The sequence below is a fragment of the Lepidochelys kempii genome, chromosome 28 (genome assembly GCF_965140285.1).
Source record: "Lepidochelys kempii isolate rLepKem1 chromosome 28, rLepKem1.hap1, whole genome shotgun sequence".
Taxonomy (NCBI): domain Eukaryota; kingdom Metazoa; phylum Chordata; order Testudines; family Cheloniidae; genus Lepidochelys; species Lepidochelys kempii.
The window spans coordinates 3,776,845-3,783,960 of NC_136407.1; the positions used below are offsets into that span (position 1 = coordinate 3,776,845).

A 7,116-nucleotide genomic window follows, 5' to 3' on the forward strand; every position below is an offset into this window, starting at 1 on the left:
ATGGGAAACTCTCATTCCATGCAAATGTGCAAGTCTGGCATGTGCAGAGCAAAGGCTGCCCAGGGGCGCTGTGTCATCTATGGACCATGTTCTGGTGGCCTGGCTTTCTTCTCGGCAGGTGTGGGGACTTCGGGCTCCATGATGGCAGTTGCCAGACTTGGTTGGACAGGATTATTTACAACTGGCCTTAGGCCTGTTCCTGGACAAACGAGGGCAAGCCACAGGGCACCAGCAGAACCCGCTGCAGTTGCAGCAAGGGTGCCCTTGGCAGGGGCCACCGTATAGTGGATGAGTGTCGTGGGATACACTGCACCTAATCAATGCCACAGCATTGTATCACCTTTGGCAGATCCACTGTCAGGAGCATCTTCAGCGACAAAGGCAGTTTCCTGCAGCAGTGGCTAACCGGGTTTTTGTCGCTGTTAAACGGCTGGTTGAGGTGGAAAAACACAGTGAGTCACCAGCAGAGCTGGGCGTGGGCTGGGCTTGCCTCTGGGACCTGGATGGGCCTTGATTCCGTCCTGCTGGTCTCTGAGGGCAGGGAAAGGATTTTACTGCGGCAAGTGGGAGCAGTTGTGTTTCGTGTTCAGGATTTGGTATGGGTTTCTCCAGGTTTCTCATAAGCACACAGGGACCTTAGCAGGTGCTCTCAAGGGAGGACTGGCCCAGATACCATAAAGTGATGGGGACTGCATTTTCCTTTTTTTTGTATTTCCAATGGCATTTCTGTCTGTGATTTCGTTTTGCTTTGTATAACTGTGTTTTCTCCTGGATCCAATATTTAGCTAAAAAAAGAAGGTCTCCGGGCGCCAGATGGAGGAGCAGGCTGGGACTAGGGCTGCTAAGAGAGTGAGACTAGCAGGTTTTCAGTATTGTTTCCTGACCTCTTTTTCTTGACTAGTTTCTCTTCAGTACCAAACTTGCCCCTTTCCCATGTGAACCTGGCTAGCTCAGTTGGTAGAGCATCAGACTTTTAATTTGAGAGTCCAGGGTTCAAGTCCCTGGTCAGGTGGAGGGATCTTTCCCCCTTTGGTATCCCTGAAGAACTTCAGAAGGCATCTCTTCAGGACCCTCCTTGACCATACCTTTCTCTTTTCAGGACTTGGCCTTTCCTTGGAAGGGCCATTTACTGCCTGAGACTGAAGGGGTGACTTCCTCACATGCCCACTGGCCTCGCAGTCTGGAGGAAGAAAGGCCCCTGGGTCTACAGCAAAGTGCTGCATGTTGACTTGTTGAGCAAATGCAGGGCTGGCCAGAGAGGCCATAGAGACATTGAGCGAGGGAGGCAAAAAATTATCCGCACAGGGTCTTCCACACCGGAAGTCGTCAGAGCTAAATGTGCTCCTTGTCAGTTCCATGGTGTAAGGGCCAGCACTCAGGACTATGAATCCTGTCCTCTGAGTTCACATCTCAGTGGGACCTTGGAACAACTCATTTGCCACCTAACCGTGCTGGATGTTCCAAGGCTTTGTCTTGCTCTCTCAAATGGCGTGTGAGCCTGTCTTTTGCCCGCTACCTGTTGTGTCTTGAGCGCAAGAGGGGACGTTTGATTCAGAAGGCTGGCCGTGCCTGGATTCCTGTAGGTAGGGATGCAAGTTGCATTTCCTCTGAGTCCTGAAGCCTTGAGTGAGGGAGGCAAAAAATTCTCTGCACAAGGTCTTCCACACTGGAAGTCAGAAAAACTCAAGGTGTTCCCTGCTGGTCTCATGGTGTAAGGACCAGCATTCAGGCCTTTGAAATCTGTAATCCGAATTCAACTCTGGGTCGGACCTTGAGATAACTCATTTGCCACCTAACCCTACTAGATGCCCCAAGGGTTTGTCTTGCTCTCTCAAATGACGTGGGAGCCTGTCTTTTGCCCACTAGCTGTTGTGGCTCATTGGGTTTCTGGGGCCATTAAGTGGCTGGCCAAGGTGGAAAAACACCATGAGTCAGCAACAGAGTGAAGGCTGGAGTGGGCTTGGCTCTGTGACCTGGATGGGCCTTGATTCCATCCTGCTGGTCTCTTATTGAGGGCATGGAAAGGGTTTTACTGCGGCAAGTAGGAGCAGTTGTGTTTCGTGTTCAGGCATTGGTATGGGTTCCTCCAGGTTTCTCGTAAGCACAGAGAGACCTTAGTGGGTGCTCTCAATGCAGGATTGGCCCAGATACCATAATGTGACGGGAATTGCATTTTCCTTTTTTTTTTTTTTTTTTTGTATTTCCAATGACATTTCTATTTGTGATTTTGTTTTGCTTGTATAACTGTTTTCTCCTGGATCTGATCTTTAATTAAAAAAAGAAGAAGGTCTCGGCACCAGATGGAGGAGCAGGCTGGGTCTAGGAACTGCTAAGAGAGTGAGAGTAGGCAAGTTTTCTGTATTGTTTCCTGCCTTCTTTTTCTTGACTAGCTTCTCTTCTGCACCAAACTTGCCTCTTTTATGTGTGAGCCTGGCTAGCTTAGTTAGTAGTGCATCAGACTTTTAATCTGAGGGTCCAGGGTTCAAGTCCCTGGTCAGGCACAGGGGACCCTCTCTCCCCTTGTAATTTTCCCCAAGAACTTCAGAAGGGCATCTCTTGAGGACCCTCCTTTACTTTACTTTTTTATTTTCAGGACTTGGCCTTTCCTAGGAAGGGCCCTTTACTGCCTGGGACTGAAGGGGCAACTTCCTCCCATGTCCACTGGCCTCGCAGTCTGGATGAAGAAAGGCCTCTGGGCCTGCAGCAAAGAGCTGCGTGCTGACTTGTTGACCAAATGCAGGGCTGACCAGAGAGGCCATGAGTGAGGGAGGCAAAAAATTGTCCCAACAATGTCCTCTCTGCTGGAAGCCAACAAAGCCTGAGGGGTTCCCTGCTGGTCCCATGTTGTAAGGGCCAGCACTCAGGGCTTTGAATCCTGCAATCCAAGTTCAAGTCTCAGTGGGAGCTTGGGGTCCTTCGGTAGCCAGCTAACCCTATTGGGTTTTCCAAGGCTTCATCTTGCTCTCTCAAATGACATGGTGTGATGCAGCAGGGAGTGGGGTTGTTGACCTAGGAATGTGGCAGGGGAGTTTCACTGGGGATGGGAGACCTGAGAGCCTGTAACCTGAGCCAGAGGAGGAAGGGGAGGTAACACCTCTGCTCGGGAAACTGGACAAAGGCTGCAGGAGGGAGCCTGTTGGGGGCTTGGGGGTTGGTTTCAGTTTTGTGGTGGGACACAGGGAACCCCAGGGCTGGAGTCTAAGTTCCCTGCCCCCCAGAGGGACTTGACTGAAGGGTCCTGGTTGTACCCACAAGCTCTGTTTTAGACTGTGTTCCTATTGTCCAATAAACCTTCCACTTTACTGGCTGGCTGAGAGTCACGGTGAATCCCAGGAAGAGGGGTGCAGGGCCTGGACTCCCGCACACTCCGTGACAACTGGTGGCAGCTGTGGGATGTACTGCACCCCGTGGACGACGCTTCCTGCAGTAAGTGACTGGGGAGCAGTAAAACAAAGGGGGATTGATGGGGACCAGGCATGCTGAAGATTCAGAGAGAGACGGCTTCAGGGGGTGGTTAACCCCTGGGAGTGTGTGACCAGAGAGAAGGACTTTTGCAGTAACAGGGTCCCCCGGGGGATTGCAGCGAGCGGTCTCAGGGGTGGAGGAGTCTGCAGCTCGACCCTGGCAAAGAGGTGGTGACCTCAAGAAGGACCGGCACCCTAGGGGTTCTTCCTGGAAACCATGGAAAGCTGCACAGGCCTGGGAGTGGCCAGCAGGGAGATGTATGCTAAATGCCTTAAGAGTGACTTGGTGGAGCTGTGCAGGCAGAGGGGGCTGCACACTGGGAGGTCCACCAAGGAACAGCTGATTGCCCAGTTGGAGGAGAAGGATCGCTTGGATGACCCGATCCCTGTCCCTGAGGGAAGCCTCCCGGTGGACGCAGCGTGGGCCCTGGGGCCTGACCAGGCTGGGATGAGTCAGACTGCTGCCAAGGACATCCCAAGACCCTTCCTACCTATGCCTAGGAGAGGGGTTAGGGGAAGCCCAGCGAATACCAAGGGCACCCGTGACCCCAGCAGCCAGCAGGGGATCCTCCCGGCAGAGCTCCCCATCCCTGGAGCAGAGGTGGCTGGAATGGGAGAGGGAGATGAAAATGAGGGAGCTGGAGGATCATGAAAAGCAATGTCAGCATGAGAGGGAGGAGAAGGAGAGGCAACATCAGCATGAGCTGGAGCTGGCCAGGCTGAGGAGCAGTGGGGCCCCGGCTGTGGTGAGTGCGGGGGGACCCAAGACTGCAAGGAGCTTTGATAAGTGCTTCCTGGCCCAGCGGAAGGAGGGGGAGGACATAGATAGCTTCCTGACGGCCTTTGAGAATGCCTGCGAGATGCACAGGGTTGACCCTGCAGGCAGGCTCCAGTTTCTCACCCCCTTACTGGACCCCAAAGCCATGGAGGTGTACAGCCGAATGAAAGGGGCGGAGGCAGGGAACTAAGAACTGTTCAAAAAGGCCCTGCTCTTTGAGTTTGGACTGACCTCCGAGATGTACCTGAGTCAGCGTAAAACACCTGAGGTCACATACCTACAACCCATCAACCGAATGCAGGGATATGCCCGCAAGTGGGCAGCTGGGGCCCAAGCTAAAGAGGACCCACTTGACCTAGTCGTACTGGAGCAATTGTATGAACAGTGCCCTTCCGACCTGAGGCTACGGTTGGTGGACAAAAAGCTAGAGGGCAGCTGGCCGACGAGTTTGTGAACAGTCGGTCAGGGGGTAGCAGGGAGGAGTTCCAAAAGAACAGGCCCCCCACGATGCAGAGAGAGAGTCACCATGGGACCTCCCAGGGGGAAATGTGGAGAACCCCCTCCCAAGGGGAATGCCTGGCGTCAGGACCATCCAACCCGCTCAAGGGGACCAACGTGACCTGAGCTGCTATCACTGTGGCCAGAGAGGCCACGTACGGACCCAGTGCCCCAGGCTCAGGGACAGACTGAGCAGACCCAACCTACCCAGGGTTAACTGGGTAGGGACCCAGCTAGACCAGGGGCAGACGGCCCAGGCAAGGGGGCTACCAGCTTACCACCTGCTCAGGAGGGAAGAGTACCCCAGGCCAGCTCCTCCGGAGGGCTGGATGCTCTGGACTCAGGGTTCTCGGTTTACAGGGTGGGCACAGGGCTGTCCCTGCGGAGCGAGTGCCTTGTTTCCCTGGAGGTGGATGGGAGGAAGGTCAATGGATACTGGGATATGGGCACGGAGGTGACGCTGGCCCGGCCTGAGGTGGTGGCCCCAGATCGGGTGGTGCCCAACACCTACCTGACCCTGACGGGGGTGGGCGGGACCCCATTCAAGGTGCCCGTGGCAAGGGTACACCTGAAATGGGGGGTCAAGGAGGGCCCCAAGGATGTGGGGGTGCACCACCATTTGCCCACTGTGGTTTTGATCGGGGGGACCTGGAGGACTGGCCAAGCAAGCCCCAGACCGCCCTGGTGGTGACCCATAGCCAGAGCCGGCGAGGGGCACTGCGCCCTGACCTCGGGGAGGGTACCACACTGGAGGCGCAGGACCCTACCCTGATGGGGAGGGAGCGCCGAGGGGCACGGCTCAGAGAGGCGGAGGCCTCAGACCTGGCCACTGAGGGGGAACCGGGCCCCATCCCTTCCCCAGCCGCTGAGTTCCAGGCCGAGCTGAGGAAAGATCCCTCCTTGCAGAAGCTCAGGGACCTGGCTGACCTCAGTGTGGTACGGACCATGAGGAGAGGTTGCCAGGAGAGGTTCCTGTGGGAGAAGGGGTTCCTGTACCGAGAATGGGCTCCCCCAAGGGAAGTAGAGTCCTGTGGGATCAGGAGGCAGCTGGTGGTCCCCCAGAAGTATCATCGCAAACTCCTGTATCTGGCCCATGACATCCCCCTCACAGGGCACCAGGGAATCCGGCACACCCGGCAGAGGTTGCTACAGAACTTTTACTGGCCCGGGGTCTTTACCACGGTCCGGCAGTATTGCCGATCCTGTGACCCCTGTCAGAGGGTGGGGAAGGCCCGGGACAAGGGGAAAGCGGCTTTGAGACCTTTGCCCATCATAGAGGAGCCTTTCCAGAAGGTGGCCATGGACATCGTGGGGCCTCTCAGCAAGACGACCCGGTCAGGGAAGAAATACATTCTGGTGGTGGTAGATTTTGCCACCCGCTACCCCGAGGCAGTGCCCTTAGCTTCCATTGAAGCAGACACCGTGGCCGATGCGCTCCTGACCATTTTCAGCCGAGTGGGGTTCCCCAAGGAAGTCTTGACAGACCAAGGATCCAACTTCATGTCGGCCCTGCTCCGGTGCTTGTGGGAGAAATGTGGGGTCCCGCACAACTGGGCCTCAGCTTATCACCCCCAGTCCAATGGGCTGGTGGAGAGGTTCAATGGGACACTAAAGATGATGCTGAAAACCTTTATGAACCAGCACCCGCAGGATTGGGACAAGTACTTACCTCACCTGCTGTTCGCGTACAGGGAGGTGCCCCAGGAGTCTATCGGATTTTCGCCTTTCGAACTGTTATATGGAAGGAGGGTAAGGGGCCCCCTGGACCTGATGAGAGACGAGTGGGAGGGGAAGGCCACTCCCGATGGAGAGTCAGTGGTGGAGTATGTCCTGATCTTCCGAGAGAGACTTGCTGAACTCATGGGCCTGGCCAGGGAGAATCTGGCCAGAGCCCAGAGGAAGCAGAAGGCCTGGTATGACCACACGGCGTAGGCCCGTGCCTATGCCACCAGGGATCAGGTGATAATTCTCATCCCTGTGAGAAAGAACAAACTACAGGCCACCTGGGAGGGCCCTTTCAAGGTTGTCAAGCAGCTAACTGAGGTAAACTATGTGGTGGAGCTGTCGAACCGGGCGCACCACCGCCGGGTGTACCATGTGAATATGATGAAGCCATATTATGCCAGGGGGAATGTGGTGTTGGCTGTGTGTGGACAGTGGGAGGAGCAGGGAGATGACCCTTTAGTAGATCTATTCCCTGGGACCAGAGCTGGTTCCCCCCTGGAAACAATTCCCCTCTCGGATCAGCTAACCCCTGCCCAGCAAGCTGAGATCAGAAGGGTGCTGCATCCGTACCGACAGCTGTTTTCCAACCAGCCTGGACTCACTAATCTGACTGTCCACTGGCTGCAGACAGGATTGCACCCGCTGTTAAGA

The 7,116-nt window shown here is 55.4% G+C and overlaps 2 non-coding genes across 2 annotated transcripts; both read left to right on the forward strand.

Annotated features, from left to right (window-relative positions):
* Nucleotides 1-939: 939 nt before the first annotated feature.
* TRNAK-UUU (transfer RNA lysine (anticodon UUU)) lies at nt 940-1,012 on the forward strand. The gene has a single exon. It is a non-coding gene; the product is annotated as a tRNA-Lys (tRNA).
* A 1,416-nt stretch (nt 1,013-2,428) lies between these two features.
* On the forward strand, nt 2,429-2,501 carry TRNAK-UUU (transfer RNA lysine (anticodon UUU)). The gene has a single exon. It is a non-coding gene; the product is annotated as a tRNA-Lys (tRNA).
* The last annotated feature ends 4,615 nt before the right edge of the window (nt 2,502-7,116 follow it).